This window comes from Rattus norvegicus, chromosome 1 (genome assembly GCF_036323735.1).
Source record: "Rattus norvegicus strain BN/NHsdMcwi chromosome 1, GRCr8, whole genome shotgun sequence".
NCBI classification, from domain to species: Eukaryota; Metazoa; Chordata; class Mammalia; order Rodentia; family Muridae; genus Rattus; species Rattus norvegicus.
In genome coordinates this window covers 213910198-213933878 of record NC_086019.1, presented here as the reverse complement: position 1 = coordinate 213933878, position 23681 = coordinate 213910198, and the positions used below count along the sequence as shown (strand labels likewise).

The window sequence follows — 23681 nt, the reverse complement described above, 5'->3', positions numbered from 1 at the left end:
AGGCACTTGCCGCCTTAGTTTGCAGTCATTCTAGCTGAGGAAGTCAGTTCTCAGTGACCTAGGGAACTTTGATCAAAGTTGGCTTATTTCCTGCTCTGAGTGCATAGCTTTGGCCTTTTAAAAACTCCATTAAAAAAGATCATTTGGCTTACCTGAATTTCATTATAACATGTTTTTTTAAGGCTTATATGTTGGCTATTGGTCAATTCCCAGTCTGAAAACTGCAAAGCTTGCATTGCACCCTTTCATCCTTGAAGAGCTTTGTTGCCTCAGATATTTGGAGTCTGGCAGTATCTTTAGGCCCCATACCAAGTTGTCTGTTTCTTTGGGGCTGAAGAGCCTGCATACTTTGTGTCTTCTCCTTCCTTTACTTTCTCAGCCTCTCTCATTTCTTCCCTTCTTTTCTTGAAGTGCTGGGAATTAAACCCCCCATGCTTAGCTGCACCCCCAGCTAACCTGTTTGTTGTCTTCTTTCTGAGACAGAAAGGCCCCTTTCTTCCAGTGTAGCTCTAGCTAGCCTGAAACTCACTTCGTACCAGGCTCCCAAGTGCTCAGATTAACTTAAGCTTGACTAACGCACTCTCTCTGTTTCTTTTTGGTTTGTTTGTTTGGGTTTTTTGTTTGTTGCTTGTTTTTTGAGACAGGGTCTCTATCCACAGCCCTTGCTATCCTGGAACTCACTCTATATGTAAACCAGGTTGGCCAAGAGTTTGTAGAGATCTACCAGACTCTGCTTTCCAAGGGATGAGATTAAAGGTATGCATCACGGCCGCATCTAGACAAGCAAAAAATTTTAAACTAATATTTTTTGCTTTGAAGCATATCTTGTTGGAAAACTTTAAATTATATTTATGTATGGTGTGTAATGTAGAAATCAGAGGACAGCTTGCAGGAGGCAGTTACCTCCTCCTACCATATGGAACCTGGGATGGAAGTAGAGCTACAGGCTTGACCTCAGCCACCCTTAACTGCGGAACTACTTCACCAGCTCTGCAATCATTTTGCAAAACAAAATTTTAATCAAGAGCTTAGTATTGATTTTCATCTATAAACAGAGTGGCAGGACGGTCGTTGCATTCAGCAAGTCCCATAGGCCTCAGCTTTCTACAAAGTAGTTTCCCCACCCCCCCAAACTCAGAATTACATATGGTTTGTTCTGTGTGTGCTGTGAATTGTACTAGGGCTTTGCACATTCCAAGTGCTCTACTGTTGGGCTGTATTCCTAGTCCATGGCTTTTATATCAGTTCTAGACGTGAGCTTATTTTTTCTTTGACCATTGGTCTATATAGATGTTAGAGACTTTTCACTTTCTAAGGTTTGTTTACTAGCAAAGACCGCAGTGACTCAATAATGGTATCTCCTGGGCGGCCCTCCAAGTGCAGAACTCTGTTCCAGATTGTTGGGAAACTCGGTTTGAAAGCAATGGACGAGTACTTGAAGAACAGACAGCCCCCCACCCGTTCCCACTCGTTTGTTTGCCTCTGAGGTTAAATGTCTTTATCTACACCTATAATAACCTCCACTTTCTGAGAACCGACTTTGTCCTTATTTAGCTGTTTTACATCCATTAACCCACTTATTCTGTGAGGTAGTAGGTCTTGTTATTTTCTCCACTCCTCAGATGAAGGACATAGGCCAAGAGATGTTAGATCACTGGTCTGATGCCATAAACGAGGTGGTCCAGAATGGCTGTCATTTTCTGAACTAGCCATTATAGGGTGTGACCTCAGTTTTGTCCAAAGAAAAGAAAGTGAGAAGCACAGTGCATCTGAAGTCCCTGGGAGGCAGAGGCGCTGTGTGTGTGTGTGTGTGTGTGTGTGTGTGTGTGTGTGTGTGTGTGAGAGAGAGAGAGAGAGAGAGAGAGAGAGAGATAGATAGATTTCAGAACCAGCCTTGACTAGACAGAGAAACCATGCCTCAAGAACTGGAAAAGGAAAGATACAATTCTTTTTTAAAAGATTTACTTCTTATTTATGTGCAGCGTGTGTCTGTCTGCACGTGCCGTGTATGTGCTGATGTCTTTGGAGACCAGGGGAAGGCAACAGACCACCCAGAGCTTGAGTTGGAGGGAGCTGTGAACTGCCTGGTGTGGATCTGGACTTAGGTCCTTTACAAGACACCAGGGGAAGGCTCTTGACTTTTTTTTTCCCCCTTCTTTTCTTTTTTTCGGAGCTGGGGACGGAACCCAGGGCCTTGCACTTGCTAGGCAAGCGCTTTACCACTGAGCTAAATCCCCAACCCCAGGCTCTTGACTTTTTTTTTTTTTTTTAAATTTATTTTTTAAGATTTTATTTTATTGTATGAGTACACTGTAGCTGCCTTCAGACACAGCAGAAGAGGGCATCAGATCTCATTACAGATGGTTGTGAGCCACCATGTGGTTGCTGGGATTTGAACTCAGGACCTCAGGAAGAGCAGTCGGTGCTCTTAACCACTGAGCCATCTCTCCAGCCCGGCTCTTGACTCTTTAAGCACAAAGATAAACTCCACATGGGAACCTGAGCTCATACAAAAGTTTTAGTTCAAACTCAGGCACTCCAAAAGACTTGTATAAGATGGTATTTAAACGAGGCACCCCTTACCTCAGTAAAGTTAGAGACAGGAGGGTCAGAAGTTCAGGGTCCTCTTGAACTGCTTTGTGACTCAGGGCCAATTGCTGAAGCCCTGTCTCAGCAGAGGGGATGGGTTCTCCGAGTTCGAGGACAGCCAGGGCTACACAGAGAACCCTGACTCAAGGGGGAAAAAAAGGAAAGAAAAAAAAAGAAAAGAAAAACCCTTTCTCAAGAATAAAACACGTGTGGCTGTGAGGTTGCAACCCTTTACTCCCAGTACTAGGAACTGGAGGCAGGCGGGTCTTTAAGAATCTGAGGACACCTGGTCTACATAGTGAGCTCTAGGGCAGCCATAGCAAAACCTCATTTCCAAAACCTCCTCCCGGGGTTGGGGATTTAGCTCAGTGGTAGAGCGCTTGAGGCCCTGGGTTCGGTCCTCAGCCCTTAGGGGGGTGGGGGTGGGGGTGGGGGACCTCCTCCCAAAGACAAAAAAAAAAACAAAACAAAGTAACAAAATAAAATTTACCTTGGGCTTTATGGAAAGATAAGTGTGTGACTTAAGTGAGGTGGTACTTGCTATGTCCCAACTCTGGTTGAGACTGAAGCACTGAATTAGAGAGCAGAGCAAGAATCTGTCTCAAAGAAAGAAAATTAAAATGGGGATGCCGGTGCAGAGTGTTGGCTTAGCATACACAAATCCCTGGGTTCAATTCCAAGTACAATTTGAACTAAGCATAAACCAATGTCATGGTAGTTGATATATAATTCCAGCACTCAGAAAGCTCACAGGTCAAAGTCAACCTGGCCTGCATGACACCTGGCTAAATGTTTTTTTGTGTTTTTGTTTTTGTTTTGTTTTGTTTTGTTTTGTTTTAAAGACACATGAAGTGTCATGTTTAGACTTTAGTCTTATCCCCAAGCTATCTCTTACATGTGCAAATGTCCCAAGCAATATGTCCTCAATTGTTTCAGACCAGAGCTATTCCACCTGCCCTTCTCTTAGGATCAGCACTGTTTCGTGGTGCAGCTGTGTGTTGCAGACTCCCAGCTGTTTCTTTCTGTCTTTGACCTGTCACAAATAAGGCAGGAGTAAATCAACACAACACAGCATGGGCAGCTCTTGGCTCAGTTGAGGACAGTGGGCGTGTGTGTCATAGTCCTCATTCGTCCTGGCTTTCCCTTTGCTACTGTCTCTCTCCCTATCTCATGGACCCTACAGCAAGGACAGTGTTTTGTTTTGTTTTTAAAGATTTATTTTATGTATGTGAGTACACTGTAGCTGTCTTCAGACACACCAGAAGAGGGCATCGGATCCCACTACAGATGGTTGTGAGCCACCATGTGGTTGCTGGGATTTGAACTCAGGACCTCTGGAAGAGCAGTCAGTGCTCTTAACTGCTGAGCTATCTCTCCAGCCCCCCCCCCCCACCTTCTTTTAAAGCAGTCTTCCCTGCCCTAAAAAAGAAAAAGAGGCTTTTGTGTATACAGCTTAACTGTGTGTAATTCTGTCCATTGGCTGCAAACTCAGCTCCTCTCTTTACAGCTCTGGGCACCACAGTTGGTAGTGCCAGGCCACCATGCATTTGGGAACTTCTTAGTTCAGTCCTGGGAGTTGAACTCTGGGCATCCTGCTAGACCTTCTCTAGCTTGTTGCCTTGTATAATATGCCAGCTTTTCCTGTGTGTATTTGCTTGGTCTCTGGTTCATGTTTGTCTCCGGAAGCTGGTCTCTGCCACAGTGTACGTGGCCCTTCTAGACAACGGTAATTGTGATTGAAAGTACTTGCTGTGTGTGCTGCTACAGATTGACTGTGAGTGTATGTGGTTTATCTAGTTGTGGGTCTAACTTTGTCTTTGAAGATGCTAGCATGGGGTAAAGAGGCAAACTACTTAGTGTAATCATCCAGTGCGTCCCTTTGGCTGAGATAGGTATGATCATTGGTGTCAGAAGTTGATGAACTCCCTCTGCACCCCCAAAGTCTTTAGAGCCCACCTGTGTTTGTTAAAATAGAAAAGCCCAAATTTGCACACGATGTTTTGAGGTTCACTGACTTTCTGTTCCAGCTGACTTTGTCCTGAGTAATGTCCCCTCTCTATACCCATCTCCCACAGACTTTTCTGTTTCAGTGTTCTCTGCTGTGTCTTCAGGTATCTTCAGGTACTCCTCAATGATGCAGCCACTCTTCCTTGGAGAGCACATGGCAGTGTTTTCCTTGCTAATGAAAAGACTGTCATAATGGGTTAGGTCCATAGGGGCTCTGCCCTTCTGTACTTGTATTCCCAGAGAAAATAAGCACAGAGCTTTAATTACTGATGGCATGCTGGCAGAGAGGTATGGCTGCTAATTGATTAGGCGACAGTCCTTTGTGCGGATGTGGAGCCATCCATGGCTTGTCTTTCTTCCCCCCCCATAAATAAATGTATTTGGGCAATGCGAATTGATCTTGAGATGGTGAGATGGCGATGTGTGGGGTTCCACTAATCTCACATTAGCACTTCTGTGCCCTCAAGTTTCTTGTTCCTTTTTGTGTGGGTTGGGTTGGGTTTGGTTTGGTCTGGTCTGGTCTGGTTTGGTTTGGTTTGGTTTGGTTTTGGTTGGTCTGGAGCTTGCTATGTAGATGAGCGTGGCCTTGAATTTACAGAGATCTGCCTGCCTCTGGTCCTGAGTGCTGAGATTAAAAGTTATTCTTTTCTTTAATGTTGTGCCTCAGACTGAGAGCTCTGTACATAGCAAATACATAACTTCATGCCCAGCCACATTGCTTTCTAGCTTGGTAGTAAGCAATCCTGAGTCGCTTTTGGCGTCCATTTTGGTGCTTGTGGTGAGTAGTGTGTCTTCATACCATGATCTCCCTCCAGTGTGCCCTTTGTGTTTGGCAGCACCAGGTTCCTTTATTTGGTTTGGTTTTCATTCCCTCCTTCTGTCTTGGAATGGATGATGCTTATTCTGAAATATATTTTTTTTCTGAAATATATTTTTAAGACAATGTTTCAGAAGCAAACACTGCCTTCTGAAACCACAGACACTGCTAGTGCAGCAGCCGACAGGGCAGGCTGCCAAATCTAGGCAGTTGAAGCCAATCCCTTAGTGACAGAGTGTCATACACTGATGAATTGGCCCTTCATGGGATCATGGTATAAGGGTCTCACAGTAGCACTTAACTGTTGACTTCCTCCTCTGCATTTGGACTCTTCTTCCCTCATCACACTTTCCCCGTGAGCCATTTCAGAGAAGCAGCTGGTCGATGAAGGACAGGCTTTTTAGACAAGTCATTCCCACCCACCCACCCTCCCTCATCTACTCCCACCCATTCCTGCTTAATCCAGGAAGGGGTCTTCTTTTGATGTGATTTACATCAGTCCTCTTTGCAGCTTTTCCAGTTGTTTTGGTTTTGCCTAGGCTGGGATCACGTGGCCCTTGCTTCCAATGTAGTCTCCACTATAGGTGTTGCCATTGCCTTTGGCATGTCCTGTCTTGGTTTTAGGATCAGAGAAAAGGGACAGGGAAAGTTGGCTTTGTCAGTGGGCTGAATTTGAGCCCCTGAAGCCACAAAAACCACTAGGTGAGGTGTAGTGTGGGTGTAATCTCGGTACTGGGAAGACAGAGGCAGAAGGATTCTGGGTATTGCTGACCAGCCAACCCAGCATAATATGTGAGCCCAAGAGCTGTGAGAGACTGTTTTCAGTAAACAGTGACAAGGTTGATGGTATGCCTGAGATTTACACCTAGGGTTGACCTCTGACTTCCATGCCTATGACACTCCTCCCTTGGCCTTCTGAATGCTGAAGTCACAAGCATTTCCCAATGTATTTTACTTTTCCTGCCTCTCTCCTTCCCTTTGTTCCCCTCCCATCCCTTCCATCCCTTTCTCCCTCCCCTTCTTTATTGGACCTGGGATCAAATGCAGAGCCCAAGTACATACCTTGGTATTCCTTAGTGAGCGATAGCCCCTAGCTCTGACTTGTTTTAAAATATCATTTTATTTTATTTTGTGATAGAGCCTTTTATGGCCCAGGCTAACCTCGAACTTGCTGTGTAAGTGAGACTGACTTTGAACTCCTGGTGTTCACTGCTTCTATTTGATGTCCTAGTTGTTTCAACTTGATGCCAGCTAGTGTTCTCTGAAAAGCGGTGGGCATGCCTGAGAAAATGGCTCCCTAAGACTGACATGTAGGTAAGCCGTGGAGCGCATTCTTAATCGGTGATTGATTCGGGCAGGACCAGGATGCTGGTGCCAGCCCCAGTCAGGGTGGTCCTGGGATTTATGAGAAAGCCCTGGGGAACAAGCCAGTAAGCTGCACCCCTGTGTCCAGGTTCTCGCCCTGACTTTCCTCAGTGAGGGAATGTGGCCTGGAAGTATAAGATGAAGTAAACCCTTTCCTCCACAAGTGTCTTTGGCCATAGCACAACAATGGTAACCTTAAGACAACCTCCTAGGAGCAGAGATGAAGGGCATGCTCCTTTGCAGCTTCGGGTTGGAGTTGGGCTAGGGGGTTCTTTTAAACAGGGTCTTACTGTATATACACCCGGCTGTCCTGGAACTCTATGTAGACCTGGCTAGTCTCAAACATAAGGTTCAGCCTGCTTTTGACTCCTGAGTACAGCAGTTAACGATTTGTGTGCCACCTTTCTTTCCTTAAATGACATAGAATCATATATGTATCTCAGGAATTTATTTCTTTCTGTTCATTTCTCCCTGCTTCCTTACTGAGGAGCTCTGCAACAGAGGGGAACCCGTGCAGTGGTGACAGTGTGATGGGCTCTTGCCAGTTGAACAGGAATTACGGAAGGAAACCAGACTTGATAATTGTCCATTGGGAGACAATGAAAATCTATAAACATGCTAGTCACAGCCATGTAGGCTGAGATGGGCATTCTGGTACAGAACTTGAGTTCCCAGTCCTTACAAAGACAACTCATTCAGCTCCTGTTTTGTCTTTATTTCCATGACTGAATCCTGAACAACTTTTTGCTTACATCTATTTATTAAATTTTTATTATGTGTCAGGGGTGCACACATGCCTGTGGGTATGGCGGCCTTTGTGCTGCAATGTCCATGTAGAGGTCAGAGGGCAGCCCATAGGAGTCAGTTCTCCACTGTGGGTTCCAAGAATTGAACTCAAGTCCTCAGGCTTAGTGCCAACACCTTTACCCACTGAGCCTTGTTGCCAGTCCTAGAGCAAAGTTTTTGGCTTTTTAAAAAGTTTTTTTTTTATAACCTTATTATTGGGCTTGGCTTTGAAGTTCAAATAGTGATAAAAGACAAGGAAGGTCCATAAATACTGACACTGTATTGTCAGTATATATTGACCCTTACAGAGCCGGCTCAATCCCTATGTGTCCGAATTCATCAAGCCTCAGGTTTAAGCAGATCTTGGCAGCACTGATGGTTCTCACTCAAAGTGAGGTCTAAGGTTGTCTTTGACTGTTCCTCTGAATAATAACTAAAGGTCACAGACCACTAATAAATTAGGTGAAGGGGCTGACTATAACTTCAGTTTCTGGATTTGGCTTGTAATCTGTATACTGCTAACTCTTTTGAAGGCTAGCATATACTGTGTGTGTATGTGTGTTTTTGTGTGTGTCTCTCTGTGTATCTGTGCCTGCCTGCTAACCTGTCTGTAAAACCCTTTCTCCAAAGTCTATAGGGTGCTTTTCATACAGTCAGCTCTTAATGAATTATCTGTGAAATGAAAAATAAGAAATAGTCTGAGGGTGTGCCTTGGTGGAGATGTTCTGCATTTTAGTCCCATCACTGCAAGAATAAAAATTGCAACATGGGTATTCTTCATTATAGTATACCTCAGGGAAATGTCCCCATCTCGCCTTACGAATCAGACACTCGTTTCTCTTGAGTTCTTTGGCTATTGTCAAACGTTTTAATCAGTATGTTAAATATAATAATTATTGCAAATGATTTTGCAATATAATGATATTTTACGCACATGTGTGTGTGTGTGTGTGTGTGTGTGTGTGTGTGTGTGTGTGTGTGTGGCAGAGGGAACGTTTATATTAGATGGGGAGTATGACGGTCGAAAGACAGCTTTCAGAAGTCAGCTGGTTCTTTTATGGTGTGAGTTCTAGGGATTGAATTCAAGTTGTAGGGTTTGGCAGCCTCACTGGCCGAAAAAGAACTGCTTTTTGAAAATGAAAGGAAGGGTGAGGGGGACGATTTACACTGTTGCTGGTTAAGGACTGGGAAAACCACAGGAGAGAGTGCTCTGCTAAGGAATCCCTGTCTGGCTTCCTGAAGTAGGGACAAGAGCCAGAAAGCCAAGCCCTCTGTTCTTGGCATTAGGATCATTCCCTGCGGATGCTTGAACAGCTGGTTAACTGGCTTCACCCTTCCCCTGTGCTCGGAGACAGGCCCAAGAAGTACTGGGAGACCTGTCCAGAGCAGACCTCATGCGCTGAAGCTGCAGATATTTATAGGGCAGAAGGGCTCAGGAGTGTGGCATGGGAAGCCCTGATTTCACACCAACCCGGCACCGCTGATGTTGAGGACCCAGATTTTTCTTTGAACTTATCAGTTGCTTTTCTTTCATTTGAGTATTAACCAGGCCTCTGTTTGCTTAGTTCAGAGATCTGAGGAAATGGGGACCTTCAGACTGTGGGTAGTTCCTTTTCTAATATTTTTTTTTAATTATTTTGTTTTGTGTTAATTGGTTTTTGCCTGTGTAATAGAGGCTAGAAGAGGGCATTGAATCCCCTGGGACTGGAGTTTTAGATAGTTGTAGGTGCCGGGAATTGAACCTGGGTCCTCTAGAACAACTGCAAGTGCTCTTAGATGCTGAGCTATCTTGATAGCCCTGAGTTGCTTTTCTAAATGGACCAAAAGTTGTGAGGAGGTCAGGGTTGTACAGGACTATCATGGATAGACAGGATTTAAAACATGATCCTTCCTCGTAAGACTGACTTTCGCTTCTCCTTGTTTGAACCCAGGAGGAAAGCTCTGACTGGGTGGTAAAACTAAGGACCTGTTAGACAGGTCTGCTTGGGCCTGGCTTCCCTCCCCCACTCTGGGCAGGGAGACTGAAACTGCTGCTTGCTGGGCTTTGCCAAATCAGTTTCTCCTCAAGGATTACCTGCTCCCTGCAGGTAGGCAGCTCCCCACCCAGGAGCCAGCCACTGTGGGAATCATGCGGGTGGGGGCAGGCTCTGCTCAGCTTGCTGGGTGTGCTGCTTGCCTGCCAGGCCCTGAGCATGCACGAAGGCTTCCTGCTCACCTAAGGCTGAATGGCCTGGAGGCCTGAGGGAAATAGACTGTGTCATAGTGCCTTGCCCTGGGCCTTGTGGCCACATTCCTAACTGGGAGGAGTGGGGAGTTTACATATGGGGCAGATGAAGTCTTTGGAAAGAGGCGAATCCTTCTAACACCTTGAGTTTAGAAATAAATGTTTTATTTTTTTCAATCCTAGCCTAAAATTTCTCAGCGTGTGGATTTAGTGTCCATAGCATGCTGGACAAGGTTCCTTAGAAAGACAGGCTTCTTGGCAGGCTCACTTGATATTAATCAAAATCAGGAAGTGGGCTTCATGACAGGCAGCCCCTTCTCACTTCCTGCCTCCATCTGAGGGAGAGGCCTAGGAAGCTTGAGCACAAACGAAGAACTCTGTTCACTCTGGACAGATCCTCAGAGCCTTTACAAGTATGGAGACAGGTCCTAGGAGGGAGAATGATTTGTTCAAAGTTATGTAACTTGTTGGCAGATCTAGGTCTTGAATAGATCTCCCTTGGGGCCCTTGATACTTGTCTCCATATCCCTTACTTTAATGGAAGCTCTCCTTAGAAGGCCAGTAGACTTCCGTGTCAGGAAGTGATCTGGGAAAGGACAGGTGGAAGGGCAGCAGGGCCCAGCTCTACACACCAAAGACACTGGGTTCTTGCCAGGGATTGTATCCATTTAGGTGCCAGAAGGCCCGAGGGGATGGATTTAACAGTAGGCAGCAGCATTCCAGCCTTGGCTCAGGTCAAAAGGGTCATATGGATCAGAGCTGGGTTAAGGGCTGTTAGGTAAGGAGGAGGTCAGGGAGATATGACCCCGTAATATTCCAGTTTGACTTAGGAAAGCATTTCTGGAGTCCCTGCTAGTGACTGCTGCTGCTGTGCCAGCGCACCAAGAACACAGAAGTAACTGGGTCCTGGAAAACTTCCCTGGGCCTGCTGAACAAGATAACCACTCAGAGTTACAAAGGAGTCCAACCTGTGAGCAGTGCAGTCCCTACAGCTAAGCTGAGAATGCCTGGGGTTGGGGGATGGCGGGTACAGTTGATACTCAGCTAAGGAAGCTAAGTGGAAGCCTGGGAAACTTCCTGATGGGAGAGTCTGACCTTAGCTCACCAGAAGGGAGGGTGCAAGCTCTCCAGAGGGAAAGTAACCTGAGGAAGGAGGAAAGCTGCAGCAAAACCTGGAGGCCCACAAACACTGCAGATCTGCAAGATAGGTGTCTAGGGCCTGGCTGCTGTCCGGGAAAGGAAGAAAGCCAGCCCATCATACAGCAGTAGAAGTGGTTGGGAAGCCTGAGTCCACTTGGAAATCAACTTTACATGTATATGTATATAAACAAAAACATACAGGTAGAGTATACCCACCCACATAGATGTGTTGGGTGTATACGTTGATTGTGTGCAGGAAGGGGTAAGAGAGAATTTTATTTTTATACATTTACCTTTTTGTTTTGTGTATGTGAATGCAGTGTAGGTTAGAGGAGAACTTGGAGGAATTGGTTCTCCTTCCACCATTGAGTTTCTAGGGATCCATCCCAGGTCATCAGTCTTGGTATTGTACCTTTGTGTGCTGAACCATCCTACCAGCTTGAGACAGAATTGTGTGAAGAGCATGTTTGAGGCTGACTTTTATCCCTAGTATGAGGACCTTGTTGACTGAATGCTCTCTTGGTGCTTCCTCCCCCATCCCAAGCCATATTGTACGGAGGGAGGAGAGGTTAGTATATATGGACAGTGGGCTGTCTGAGGTTTGTGTCCCTGTGGGAGACTGCTTTGCAGCAGGGTTAGCTGGAGACGCCAGAGATCAGGGTTGCTTTCCCTTTTCCAAAGGGAATGACTCATGGGTCTTGGCTGCCACTAAAGGTTCTAGGGGATCAATGTGATGTAGTAGTTGGTGAAAAAGAGGAATCTAGTGACTGCCTTGCCCCCAGCACCACCCCAGACATTCCTATTTGTCACCAAACAGCACCTCTCTGTGGTAGTCTTGGGTTCTGTTCTAGGGTGGGGAAGCACCCTCCTTTCTCTGCAGAAGCCTCATAGCTTCTACTCCACACTTGACTGCAGACAGGATTCCACAGCACAGATAACACGATTCTCTCTTCCCTCTTATCCTTCAGTCAGTGTCACAGTGCTCAGATCTTACTTGAGATAACCAAGATGACCATGCTATATACTACAGGGCAAAGCATGAGAGACTGACCTCAGGCTAGAAGGCAGCTTGTGTTTGCCTTGGAGGCTTCATGAGGCAGCTTTCACTGCTTCCCTGTCTCCCTCCACTGATATGCTGCATATCATGTAAGTCTGCCTTTTCCCAGAGAGCATACACCTGCAATGTTCTAGTTTGGATCTCCTATCCATTCAAAGTTCTTGGCAGGAGCCCAGCCCACTTCTACTCAGGTTGGTTCCCCTCCCTTTTCCACCTTGTTTGATGTGCTGCTTGTCCAGAGTTCTTAGGCAGCCAGTTGGCTTTGTAGTGGCTAGAGATTGGAGATCTTGCAGTGGGAACACAGTTGCTTCCTTTCCTGGCCTCTGGGGTGGGGCTTGAAAATAGAGAATCATAATCTCTCCTCCTCCTTTTCTTGCTCCTTCTCCTCCTCCTCCCCCTCCTCCTCCTCCTCCTCCTCCCCACTCCCATGCTGCCAGGCAAACTGGAGTGAGCAGCTCTGAGCGGGCCTCAGCTTGCCTGCTTCACTGCTCTGCACAACAGCAGTGATGTGGAAGAGATTAATGGGCAGTGAGTGTATGAGCTTTGCACTTTCTTGACTAGCAGACTGATTCTCTTGTCAGTGGAGACCTAGGGCTCCTTAGAGGCAGTGGTGACCTCACCCAGGCATCAGGCTGGTGTGCCCGAGGCTACTGTGTTCTTTAACATCCTGGGAAATAAAGAATACTGCCACACACTCCTGCTGTCTGTCCTTGCAGGACAATACCCCTTAATCAGGCTTATAAATCTCTAAGCTGGGTGGTTTGTTTGTTTGTTTGTTTGTTTGTTTTTTGAGACAGGTTGGCTTTGAACCCACAAAGATCTGCTTGCTTCTGCCTCACAGGTGGTAAGATTATAGGTGTGCACCACCACACCCAGCTAAACTGGATGTTATGCCCAGCTCACTGAATGTAACTGGATGTTATATTCAAGTTTTCATTGTTTTAAAAAGTAACTTCATAAAATTTATTATTAAATTGTATGTATTTGGTATTCGCAATAGGGTGTGTGGGTGCACCATGAGGTGTTCATGAAAGTCAGAGGACAGTGACTGGAGTAGGTTCTCTCCTTCTATCCACAGTGTAGGTCTCAGGGACCAAACTTAGATGGTCAGGCCAGTCAGCAAGTGCCTTTATCCTCTCAGCCATCTTGCCAACACTACATTGTTTCTTTAGTAGCAGCTGGTAGAGGAGGTGCCTTCCCTGTCTCACAGGACTGTGGGGAGGTTGGGAAGTGCTGTCCCTGTGCTGTAAAGGGGATGTGGTAGGGTGCATAGCACAGACTGCCAGTGGCTTCATCTCTTCTCCCTTTGGCTGGCTAGAGGCAGCGCCCGCCACCTTAGTCTTTTGCTGACCTCTGTGGTCAGCCAGGAAGCCCCACTGGCAATGACTTCCTGCTGGCAGTTGTGAGTACTTAAAGCAGAGCCCCAGCTTGCTGAGTAGGAGGCTTGGCTACTCGGGGTCAATGGAAACTGGAGCTGGGGAGGAGTGGTGTGGCGGCAGAGCCAGAAGCCAGCTTCTGCAGCTTGATTGCCTGGAACAAAGGCCAAATGCCCAGAGCCTTCCCTGCCTGTGTCTGACTGGTGGCCGTCATTCTCAGGTTGACCTCCAGGCACAGTAGATGACCCTGACTGCTGTCACAGCAGTGTATCCTGGAGCTTGACTTCAAGGCAATTTTCTTTGGCTTAGCAGTCCTGACTTTGGTTAGGGCAAGGTGTGATCACTAGAAGGTCTGTTTTGGTTTTGCTTTTAGCTGAGAGTTTGCTTCTCTGAAAATGGAACTCCCTTTAAGTATATACCTGCTATTATATGTCATCTTTGGGCTGCATGTGCCGCCCAGTGATAGAGGCCTTGGCTGAGTTTGAGCTCCAGCACCTGAGTAAAAGTAAAGTAATAGAAACCCTCCCTCCACCAGATGCACACATGCTTTGCCTCTGGGTAGTTATTCAAATTGGGACTTTTTTTTCCCCTGAGAGAGGGTCTCACTATGTAACCTTGGCTGACCTAGAACTAGACCAGGGTGGCCTTGAACTCAGGGATCCACGTGCCTTTGCTTCCTAAGTTCTAAGATTTAAGATTACCGGTGTGCACTAGCACAGCTGAACAACCTGGGGCTTTTAGAAGCTTCATGTCACTCATCTCCTTAGCCTTCCGTCTCTCCCCATAAGCCAAACTAACTTCACGTATAGAGCGGGGGCAGGGTGAGTAGTGTTTGCTGTAGGTAGCTGCTTTGGCATTTTGTTAGTTTTTTTTTTTTTTTTGTTTTTTTGTTTGTTTGTTTGTTTTGTTTTGTTTTGTTTCTTGTATTTAAGCAAACGATTTCTTGGCAGGAGGCCTCTATACTGTGTTCTCAGTGCTTGCTCATGTCGAAGGTTTGCCCCTCTGCTCCCCTCCCCTCCTCTCCCCACAGGTCGTTTTAATCCTTTTGCTTATAAACAAGTGCACACGACCTTGGCTATCTCTTGTGGGTAAACCAGCATCAGCATTAGATCCACAGTCATTTGAACTGGTGGAGCTGACCAGGTAAAACGGGAGATTCCAGGAGGAAGCACAGGTCTGCCAAGGAATGTCTGTGGGATTCCTCAGTGAGGTCAGGTGGGAAGTGTCAGAGTCCACAGAGCAGGGCTCTGACTGGGAAGTATTTCCTTCCTCTCTGTTTTCTTATCTCAGCCTTCTGACTTTTAGCATTTCTTTTATTTCTCCTGTTCTCAGATCTTGTCTATAGGGGTCCACGACACGACATTCAGCTGTTTTAGGAAACTGTCTGAGACAGTTGCCAGCTAGTTCATAGGAGAACAGCATTAATACCTTCGAATCATATCTTCCTAAACAGTTATCTGTGAGTGGTGGGCATGTGGTGATGGCCTGGCTGCCACAGAATGCCTCTTGGAAGGCAGGGACAGTCAGGTGTGAGTGAGCTGAACACTCACCATCACACATGACAGACACATACAAGCCTGAGCTTTTAGTAAGGTATTGGAGTGTACCCATGCTGTGTGTGTGTGTGTGTGTGTGTGTGTGTGTGTGTGTGTGTGTGTGTGTACACAAGTGCACATGTGTCTGAAACACTAGTCATAGTTCCTGCTGTGACTATTCATCTGCAGTTTCCAGACCCATATATCTAGAAAGTCCTGGCTGACTGGCAACACTGTGCCTGAGGAACTGTGGTGTGCTCTGGGTTTTTGTAGGGTGGGATTTTTTATTTAAAGTGCTTTTTGTCAGGGGAGCATGGCATGGCCTTTTATGGAAAGAATAAAACAGTTGCGCTGCTCGGAGCTGTCTCCGGCTCTGTAAGAAACCCAAGTCCCTATCTGAGTTATATGAGATAACCAGAACTTGGCCTCTGGCTACAGAACGTTTCTGGGCCTATTTGAGAAGAGCCATGTCTTCTTGGAGGTGCACTGCGTCTGTGGTGGTTACTGGGTAAAGACGGTCAGGCTGTGACTTCAGGCAACACAGAAGCTAAGGTAGAAAGCATGGAATTACAGTAGTGACGGCTGGATCTTAAGCATTTAGCACAGGCCAGGATTATTCAGAGAGCTTGAGATGGAGTTGGATTTTGGATCATTTCTGACTTTACTGTTTTTAAGACTTCTATGTTGAAGCTTCTTTATTCCTGCTAGACTCTTTGTCTTTGATGGGTAGCATGAACTGGGTAGAGGAATGGGATGGGTACAGTGGTATTTTATGCCCAGCTTGATTGTAATTCCAGGTAGATTTTCTATGCTCAATGCCAACTAGAACTTCCTTTTAGATATGGCATTCACATTCCTTTCTTGGGGTTCTTTTCTTCCTTGCCCTCAGCAAATTCAGAAGTGGGTAGCTACAGACTTGACTGCCTGCCTCCTTCAGAATAAACCAACATCCTCTCAGTCTGTGCAACAATCCATCTAACACGACCCCAAAGTGACCCATTTCTCCCCCAGCACACATACTAATTCACACCAATGGTCCTACAGGTTCCTGTCAGAGGCCAGGAAGCCCAGAGCTGTTACCTAGCTCAACTGGCTCTTCCTGCATTGTTCACTTCTCTTGGAAGCCGGGATAGTCATGCTGTCTTCCTGGGATTCTGAAAAGGCACATGTAGTAAAAGATGACTCTGGTCTACATTGTACACTGTAGTCCCTGGCTAAAAGTACTTGTGGCTAGGGCCTCTCCAGAAGCAAAATGGCCATTACTGTCAGTAATTAACATTTGCCCACCCCTCTGACTCTAGGCTGAGAATGGGAAGCTGAGGGACTGGGTCTTACAGGGAGGCTTCAGCTTTCCATTCTTCACCTAACTTTCCACAACCAGTTTGTCCAAGATACCTGTTTCAACCTTGGCTGCTTATTAACAAGATACGGCAATGTCTGCCTTCAGCCCAGGATGGCAGATAGAAACAGCCCCCTTGCTTTGGTTATGCTATAAGAAAGCCAGCTCCGAAGAATATTGGCCCCAGGCGTATCAAGACACTGTCAGAGGCTCACTTCCCTCCCTCTAGTTGGACATTTTCTTCCCTGTTCCTTTTGCAATAGCTCTTGTCTTCTGTAAGGCAGCAGATACTCAAAATGCTGGTTTCCGTCTGGGTTTATGTCTCCTCAGTCAGTCTCTCCTATTCCACTGCAAGCTCCAGCCACACCAAGAGTTTTTGAAGGATCCTTGTTTAAGCCCTCTGTGTCACACTGTCACCAAGATTTGGAAGATTTGGGGACTGTGTCTATGGTACCCAGAGAGCAGCCAGACCAATCAGAGGGACCTTTGCACTGCTGGACAGGGGCCCATCATCAGGCTCATGGCAGAGCCAGCACACCACTGAACTCCCCCGTGCCGCCCCCCAAACCCCACCCCAGCTCCTAGAAGGGAACTTAGAAGAAGTAGGGAATTTCTGGAGGAACATACTATGGCCAATTGTGCTTGTCTGAGCGTTCTCAAACCTTAGTCATCCACAGCTAGCATACACCGCAGGTCCCAGGTGCCAAACAACAAAGATGAAAAGTCCCTGGTCTTCCTCAGGGTGCTTGCTGGAAGCCTCACTGCACTGCTGTGAGGCACAGGTGTGCCCAGGATGTCCATCCAGTGAGGGTTACTCTGTCTGACAGACCCCTTCCACAGCTCGGGTTCTCCATTCTGGTTGGCTGTTTACCTCTCTGCCTGTCAGGGCGAGAGAGCCTGGCTAATGGAAAGTGCAACTGCTTGGATGTTTTAACAGTCACTTCCAGGGAGTAGCCACACTGTGCAAAGTCTGGTCTAATGGAGGCAGCTGTGAGGCTGGGATTAGTGACAGCCTTGGGTGGTTTCTGAAACCTTTCTCCTTCTCAGGCTGACCTCTGGCCACAGTGACTTCTGGGACAATGAACAGCCCTGGTGATTTTCCTCTGTGAACTTGCAGGGGTAGAAGGTAGTAGTTTTTATTCTTGTAGGAAAAGGTGAAGTGGGAAAGAGACATGGTTTTTGTTCAGCACTTTCCAGCAGCTGCTGGAATTGGGTAAGACCTGGAAGCCTGCTTCCTAGCCTGGGGCTGGCTGTATTCCTAGGCATGAAACCTGCATAAGGATTCCACATTAGACAAGGCAAGAGCAAAAGGTTAAGTCTGTACCAGGTAGAAAGACTGTTGCATAAATGCTGAGGTAGTCTTTTGTTTTTTTAATTTTTTTTTTTTTTTTTTTTAAATCTCATGCTTCTTTGTTGCTTTGCTTTGGCAAAGCCCCAAGAGAAGTCGGGAGATTCTGGGAGGAGGAGGTGGTGTGCTGGGTGAGTCACTGAGCTCCCCACTGCTGCTGCTGTGTTTAGTTCCTGCGTGCCTCACTGTAGCAGGAGGCATTCTGGGGAGGGACAGGATGGGAATGCAGCTCTGTGTAGTGGGACAGAGCATTTTGGGAGCATCCTAGGGTTGACAGGCCTGTAACCAACCAGATCACCAGTTTAAGCAGGAAATACTACAGCAGCACTCTCCATGTAGCAAATACTAATATCTCCTGCAGCCTTTATACAAGTAGTTGTCACTTCCCTAATCAGTAGCTTTTTTGAAATAGTTCTTCTCTCTGCAACACATGCTGTTTTCCTAGCAAACCAGGAGGGATTGAATGTAGAAAGGCAGAAAGAAGAGCCATCTAAAGTGGGAGGCCTGATTGCCTTGAGAGGCAAGGATTCCCCTTTGAAGAAACAGGGAGCCAAGGAGCAGATGGGATATGCCGCCTTGCTGATCCCATAGCTGTTGTGATCTCCAGTTTCTATTAGTGACTGACTACTCCCTTCCATCCATTGGTGGGCAAGAGCCTACTTGGTTGTCGTAAGCTGGGAACATGATCTGAAGACTAACTCTTCCTCTTTTTTGAGTCAAGTATTGTAGGTTGACCTTGAACTTGCTCTCTAGACAGGAAATTCTCTTGAACTCAGACTCCTGCTTCCACTTTCTGATGATTGTAGTTGTCTATAATCCAGTTTTTACAGTGCTGATATTGAACCCATGGGCTTTGTGTATGTTTCTTCTGTGGCAGACACCAGGCTAGCTAGCTCATACGCTTTCCTGGCAGTTTTCCTGTCTCTGCCTCACATCTTTCTATAGGGATGTTGGGAATATAGATGTGCCTGGCTCCCACGTGGGTTCTGGAGGATGGTGTTTTGACAGTCCAGGCATGGATGGCAAGCACTCTGACCCCCGAGCCTCTGCACCACCTCACTCTGACCTCCAGGCCTCTGCATCACCTCACACAGACCCCTGAGCCGCTGCACCACCTCACTGTGTTGTTGCTGTTTTGTTATCCTAGGACAAGCTATTGCTGGGTAAACTAGGTTAGCCTAGAGCTCACAGTAACCCAAGGTAGCCTGGAACTCACTGCAGTCCCCCTGCCTCTGAATGATGTCATTACAAGTGTGTATTACTACACTCAACTCCTCAATATCTTTTCTTCCTTTGAGACAAGGTCTTATCCGGTCCAAGCTGGTCTTGAACTTTGTATGTAGTGGAGGAAAACCTTGAACTTCTGTTGCTTCCACCTATGCCTCCCTAGTGCTAAGGAATATGGCACTGTGTCCAGTTTTATACTGTGCTTTGAGTGGAATCCAGGGCTTCACATATTCTGAGCAAGCTTTCTAACAAGAGTTACATCCCCGTCCCCTCCCAACATGTCTCCTCTCTTTGCGTGCACCCCCACGTTCCTCTCTTCCTCCTCCTTTTTGAGACAGGGTCTTATGTAGCCCTGGTTGGTGGACATGAATGCCAAGTGTAGCTTAGGGTGGCCTTGAAATCACAGAGATCTGTTTTGAGTTGCCCTAGTGCTAAGATTAATTAAAGACATATGCCACCACACCTGTCTGCCTTTTTAGAAAAGATTTCTATATTATTTAGCTATAGCTGTGTGTCTCTGCGTATCTGTATGTACACCATATATGTGCAGTTGCCCAAGAAGGTCAGAAAAGGGCATGAGATTCCCCCAAACGGTAGTGGCAGGCAGTTGTGGACAACCTGATGTGTGTGCTAAGAACCAAGCCTGTGTCCTTTGCAAGAGCAGCAAGCCTTTTTCCCCCCCACCAGCCACTGAGACAAGGTTTCTCCATGTAGTTCTGGCCGCCTTGAAATTCAGACCAGAGTGGTCTAAAAATCAGAGATCTTCCTGTCTGCTTCCTGAGTGATTAAAGGTATATGCCGTCACCACCTGGCTAGTACTCCTAACTGCCAGACCATTTTTCCAGCCCCAACACATTTTCTTCTTCACCCTGTACAGTTATTTAGTATTTTATTGAACACTGTACTAGGCATTCTGGGCTATGAATAAGACAAACCAAAATCCCTCCTATGGACAGACACTAAATAAGCCAAATGTTTTGAAAGGGAGGAAATGGCTTTTCTGGTAAGAAGTTTTGACCTTCCTTCCTCTTCTCTTGTCAGGGGAAGGCAACTTGTAAAGATCTAGAAATTGCGTACTGTATTCTACAAGTACTTTGACATGGACTCGTTAGGTGTGGGCACTATTTATTGCTCACATGAAGACAAGACACTATCTGAGTTTGCAGAGCTTGAAGGGAGCTAAGCTGTTGGGGACAGAAAAAGAAACTATACAAGTTGTGTGCTCTAAAGCCCAGAGAAGGGAATGGCTCCTAGCTATCAAGGTGTCCAACTTTGAGATTAACAGGGGAGCAGAACTCCCTTCTTGGATTGCTCAAAGGAGAGTACTGTATACTAGATGGAGCCCTCCCCTCCCTGTAATATGTGTACATCTGTGTCCTATGAAACGGCCAAAGTACAGCAAGTCTAACTTCAGTGGCAGTTTCCCACCGCACAGAAGTGGCCGTGCAAGCCCAGAATCTAGATACTTATCAGAAACAAATCCCGATTCAAAGAAAGGAGGACGAGCCTAAGAGGGAGCCCCGCACTTCAGCTGCACCGGTGATATCCATTACCTCCCTGTCAAGTGAGTCAAGCCTTTATGTTGCTGGCTGCCTCCTGCTTCAACCCCACCCCCATCCTCCAAAGCTTAGGCTGCTGGCAGCCTGGCTCTCCTGTGATATGGAGGAACTCACTGGTCTCCATGGTTACAGTAACCCACTGGTACAGGAGGAGCCAAATGAAGTGCAAGGCTGGCAATGTGAGCCTTCCCCAGCCCTCGGCACCATGTGGTACTGGTATGTTGGCTGTTTCTGGAAGGAAGGAGTTAAGGCACTAACAAGAAGGGAAGTACCCTGGCGGGACCACCTTCATTTTCCTTTGCACTATACAGTGGGCAGCAGCATGGCCATCCTCTCTCTTAAATGCCTCTTGGAAAGTGACTTCTTATAAGGAAAAAGTCTTCTGCCTAATAGTGTTGCTATAGCAGGGATTTGGCTTTTCCTTGTCCTAGAAGGAATTCCAGAATACTGAGAATCAGCTCACCTACACTGGTTTTTACAGTCAAGTTCTTGGAGATTGAAGGTCTCCTCAAGGCCTATGAGTGAGAAACAGAAATAAAAAGAGATAACCACAAACATTACCAAGGCATTACTGAAAGCCAGGGGCTGGGGCAAGCATGGGTATTCTCGTAGCCTGTGAAATGGGCATCCTTCCTTAGGCTCCAGTTTAGAAGACTCACCCTAACCCTGCTCTGGCATGGTCAGCCGTGTAGGTAGCAGAGATTCGGTTCGCCCCCGAGCCCGCCTGCTCTCATGCCACATCTTATATAGTAGGCGGAGTCCAGGCACCTTCTCATCTTATGTAGTAGGCGGAGTCCAGGCACCTTCTCATTTTCATTCAGGAAGGCAGGTGCTCAAGCTCAGTGGACTTTGCAAATGACCCTATCTACACAGGTTGACTTTATAATGACTTTCTGAGCACCGGTGGCCCAAGAAACAAATGAACAGATTTCAGGGATGAGGTGGGACTAGAAACTTGTGTGAGCATTGGGTGCACAGTAGAATCCTTAGTGCTCTGAGAGGGGTCCATTATTTCTAGTGGCCCTGAAGACTGGAGGTTGAGAATTATTGGTCATTATGGCTTCCAGACATGAAAGGGGTGAGAGGCTCTCAGCTCACTTCATGCTGCCTGCTCTTCTCAAGTAGGCTCTGACGACTGCTTGTGAGGCTTTGTGGCCTGCAGATACCTCTCACTGCTAGGCTGCCCCGCTTTTCTCCTTTCTGTGGGATGTGGGTCGTAGCACAGAAACTGTTGACTAGTAAACCACATTGATAGCTTAGGTTACATGATCTGCTGGTATTCATAGTCCAGGAGACATCTACCCTGGCTAGAGAAAGCAAGCAACCCTTTGAAGACTTGTTCCAACAGAATGATAGGGTAATGGAGGTGTTCTCCAAGTTAACATGTCTCAAGGAGTTTGAGGGAAGAGCTCCCGACAAGTAAGTACAGAGCACAGTTTTCATGTTCTCTCCTACCCAGAATGCTCCTGGTATATGGACTATTGGCAGTTGAGAATGACAGTTAAGCCTGGGGACTTGTCTAGCCCCATTACTTCATCTGAGTCCTATCCCATTTCTTCCTAGCTTCTCTCTTAGAAGGTCAGTACTTGGTACTTCAGTTGACAAAACTCCAGTTTCTCATACCAACTCTGTCACATTGCAAAGTCTGGGGATTGGGGAATGAAACTGTTGCTATGGCCCTGACTTAGGAGTCTGCCATTGGATGGGAAGGCAGGTGGTCCTAGGCGAGGGCAAGCTTTAGTCCAGGATCCGTTCCTACTCTCTTTCTGAGACCAGGGCCTACTGGGGTGAGAGGAGAAGGGTGCTCCATGACAGCCCCTCCATCAGCCCTTACCTCCGATGTCAGTGAGACTGTCCACCCTTCCTTCTTGTTGTCCTTACACTGTCCCTGAGCGGCCCCCCCCCACTACCCGTGGAGAGGGGGGTTGTTTTCATTTGTGGGGTGGGGGGATGAGACCAAATCTTCATCAAGAAAGGTTGGAGCAAGACTGGGAAAAGGGCCTGACTTGAATTATGGGTGCTGCTGTGGTAAGAGGGGCAAATGTCCCTGAACTCCACTGAGAGGTTGGGGAACCCTGGGAATGTCCTGTAACCTGTAGCAGTTTCTCAAAGGCAAAGGAGACTTGTAAAAGCAATTTTAGAATTTTGATTTCTTTTTAAAAACCTCAGAAATACAAGAATATATTTTCCTTTTAATCCCAGGTGTAGGATGTGGGCCTGCTTCAGAATGTCCACAGTAACTGACTATGATTTGCCTTGTGCTCCATCTAGCAGGGGTGTGAGTTTGCGAACTGCAGATAGTTTCTTTCAATTACATCTGTTTGGAATTCTGGGGACTTTTTAGAGGGATATAAATGCTAGGACCCCAAGAGGTAGGTGTGGTAGGTAGGGTGGGTGGGTTGTTCTTGGTTGCAGTCTGTTTAGTAGTCGGGTGCAAAGAAGAAACAAGAAGAAATCAGATTGCTGGAGAAGTCCTTCAGACTTCCCTAGTAGGAAGTTGTCTAACAGTAACATTGTCCCCCTTCTGACCCCTGATTATAGTCAGAGATCTCTTTTCTTTCTCTCTGTTCTTTTTTCTCTCCTGTCTAAAGTTAGAGGGTTGAAAGAGTGGGGAAAAAAAGCGTGGAGAAGGGTGGAAGAAAGAAGAACCCACAAAGCAGCCAAACTCTGGCTACAGAGGCTCCATGTCTGGTAGACATTTCTGCTCTCCTGAGTGGCATGGTCTCTCAGATGTGTGCTTAGTGCCAAGAGGACAGAGAGGGAACCTCGGGTGTTTACCTAGAGGGCCAGTGGATAACCACAACGAGGTCTTTACAGATCTGCTAACGAGAAAGACCCTAGCCTGGTGTGCTGCAGAGCAGCAAAGAGGCTGCAAGTGTGACACTGTCAGTGGCAAGAGGAGAAATTTGCCCCAAAGTCCCCCACGTGCAGATCATGGGGATTTTGTTGTTTGGTGCTTAAGGTGAGTAGGGGACCTAAGGACAGATCTGCAGAAGCAGGACTAGAAAAAAGGAGGGACTTTGCGCAGAAGTTAGGGAGAAGATTTTCATTCTCTGTCACACCTAGGGCTCTTTTTCGAGCTTATCCATCCTCGAGGGATTGCACATGTCCCCCAGCCCTCCTGAAGTTACACTGAAGTTTGGTGTCTGGTGTCTTAGTGCAGCATGCTAAGGTTGTACAGCATGCTAAGTACAGCATGCTGAGGTTGAGAGCTGAGTCTGAGGAAGGAGGAGGTCCAGTTGCCACTGTGGGGTTACTGGTTGTCTGTTTGCACCCAATCTGCTTTGATACTGGGCAAGGTTTTCTGGTCAC

General features: G+C 46.8%; 1 protein-coding gene across 12 annotated transcripts in view; it reads left to right on the top strand.

Annotated features, from left to right (window-relative positions):
• The window catches only part of Mark2 (microtubule affinity regulating kinase 2), a 65205-nt gene that overhangs the window by 21539 nt on the left and 19985 nt on the right, over positions 1–23681 (top strand). Inside the window, exon 1 of one of the 12 annotated variants that reach the window (XM_039088950.2) lies at positions 779–21947. The exons of the other annotated variants lie outside the window; for them this stretch is intronic. The gene's annotated coding sequence lies outside the window, so the exon portion shown is untranslated. Of the gene's footprint in view, positions 1–778; positions 21948–23681 lie in introns of those variants that run through there. 12 annotated transcript variants of the gene reach the window in all.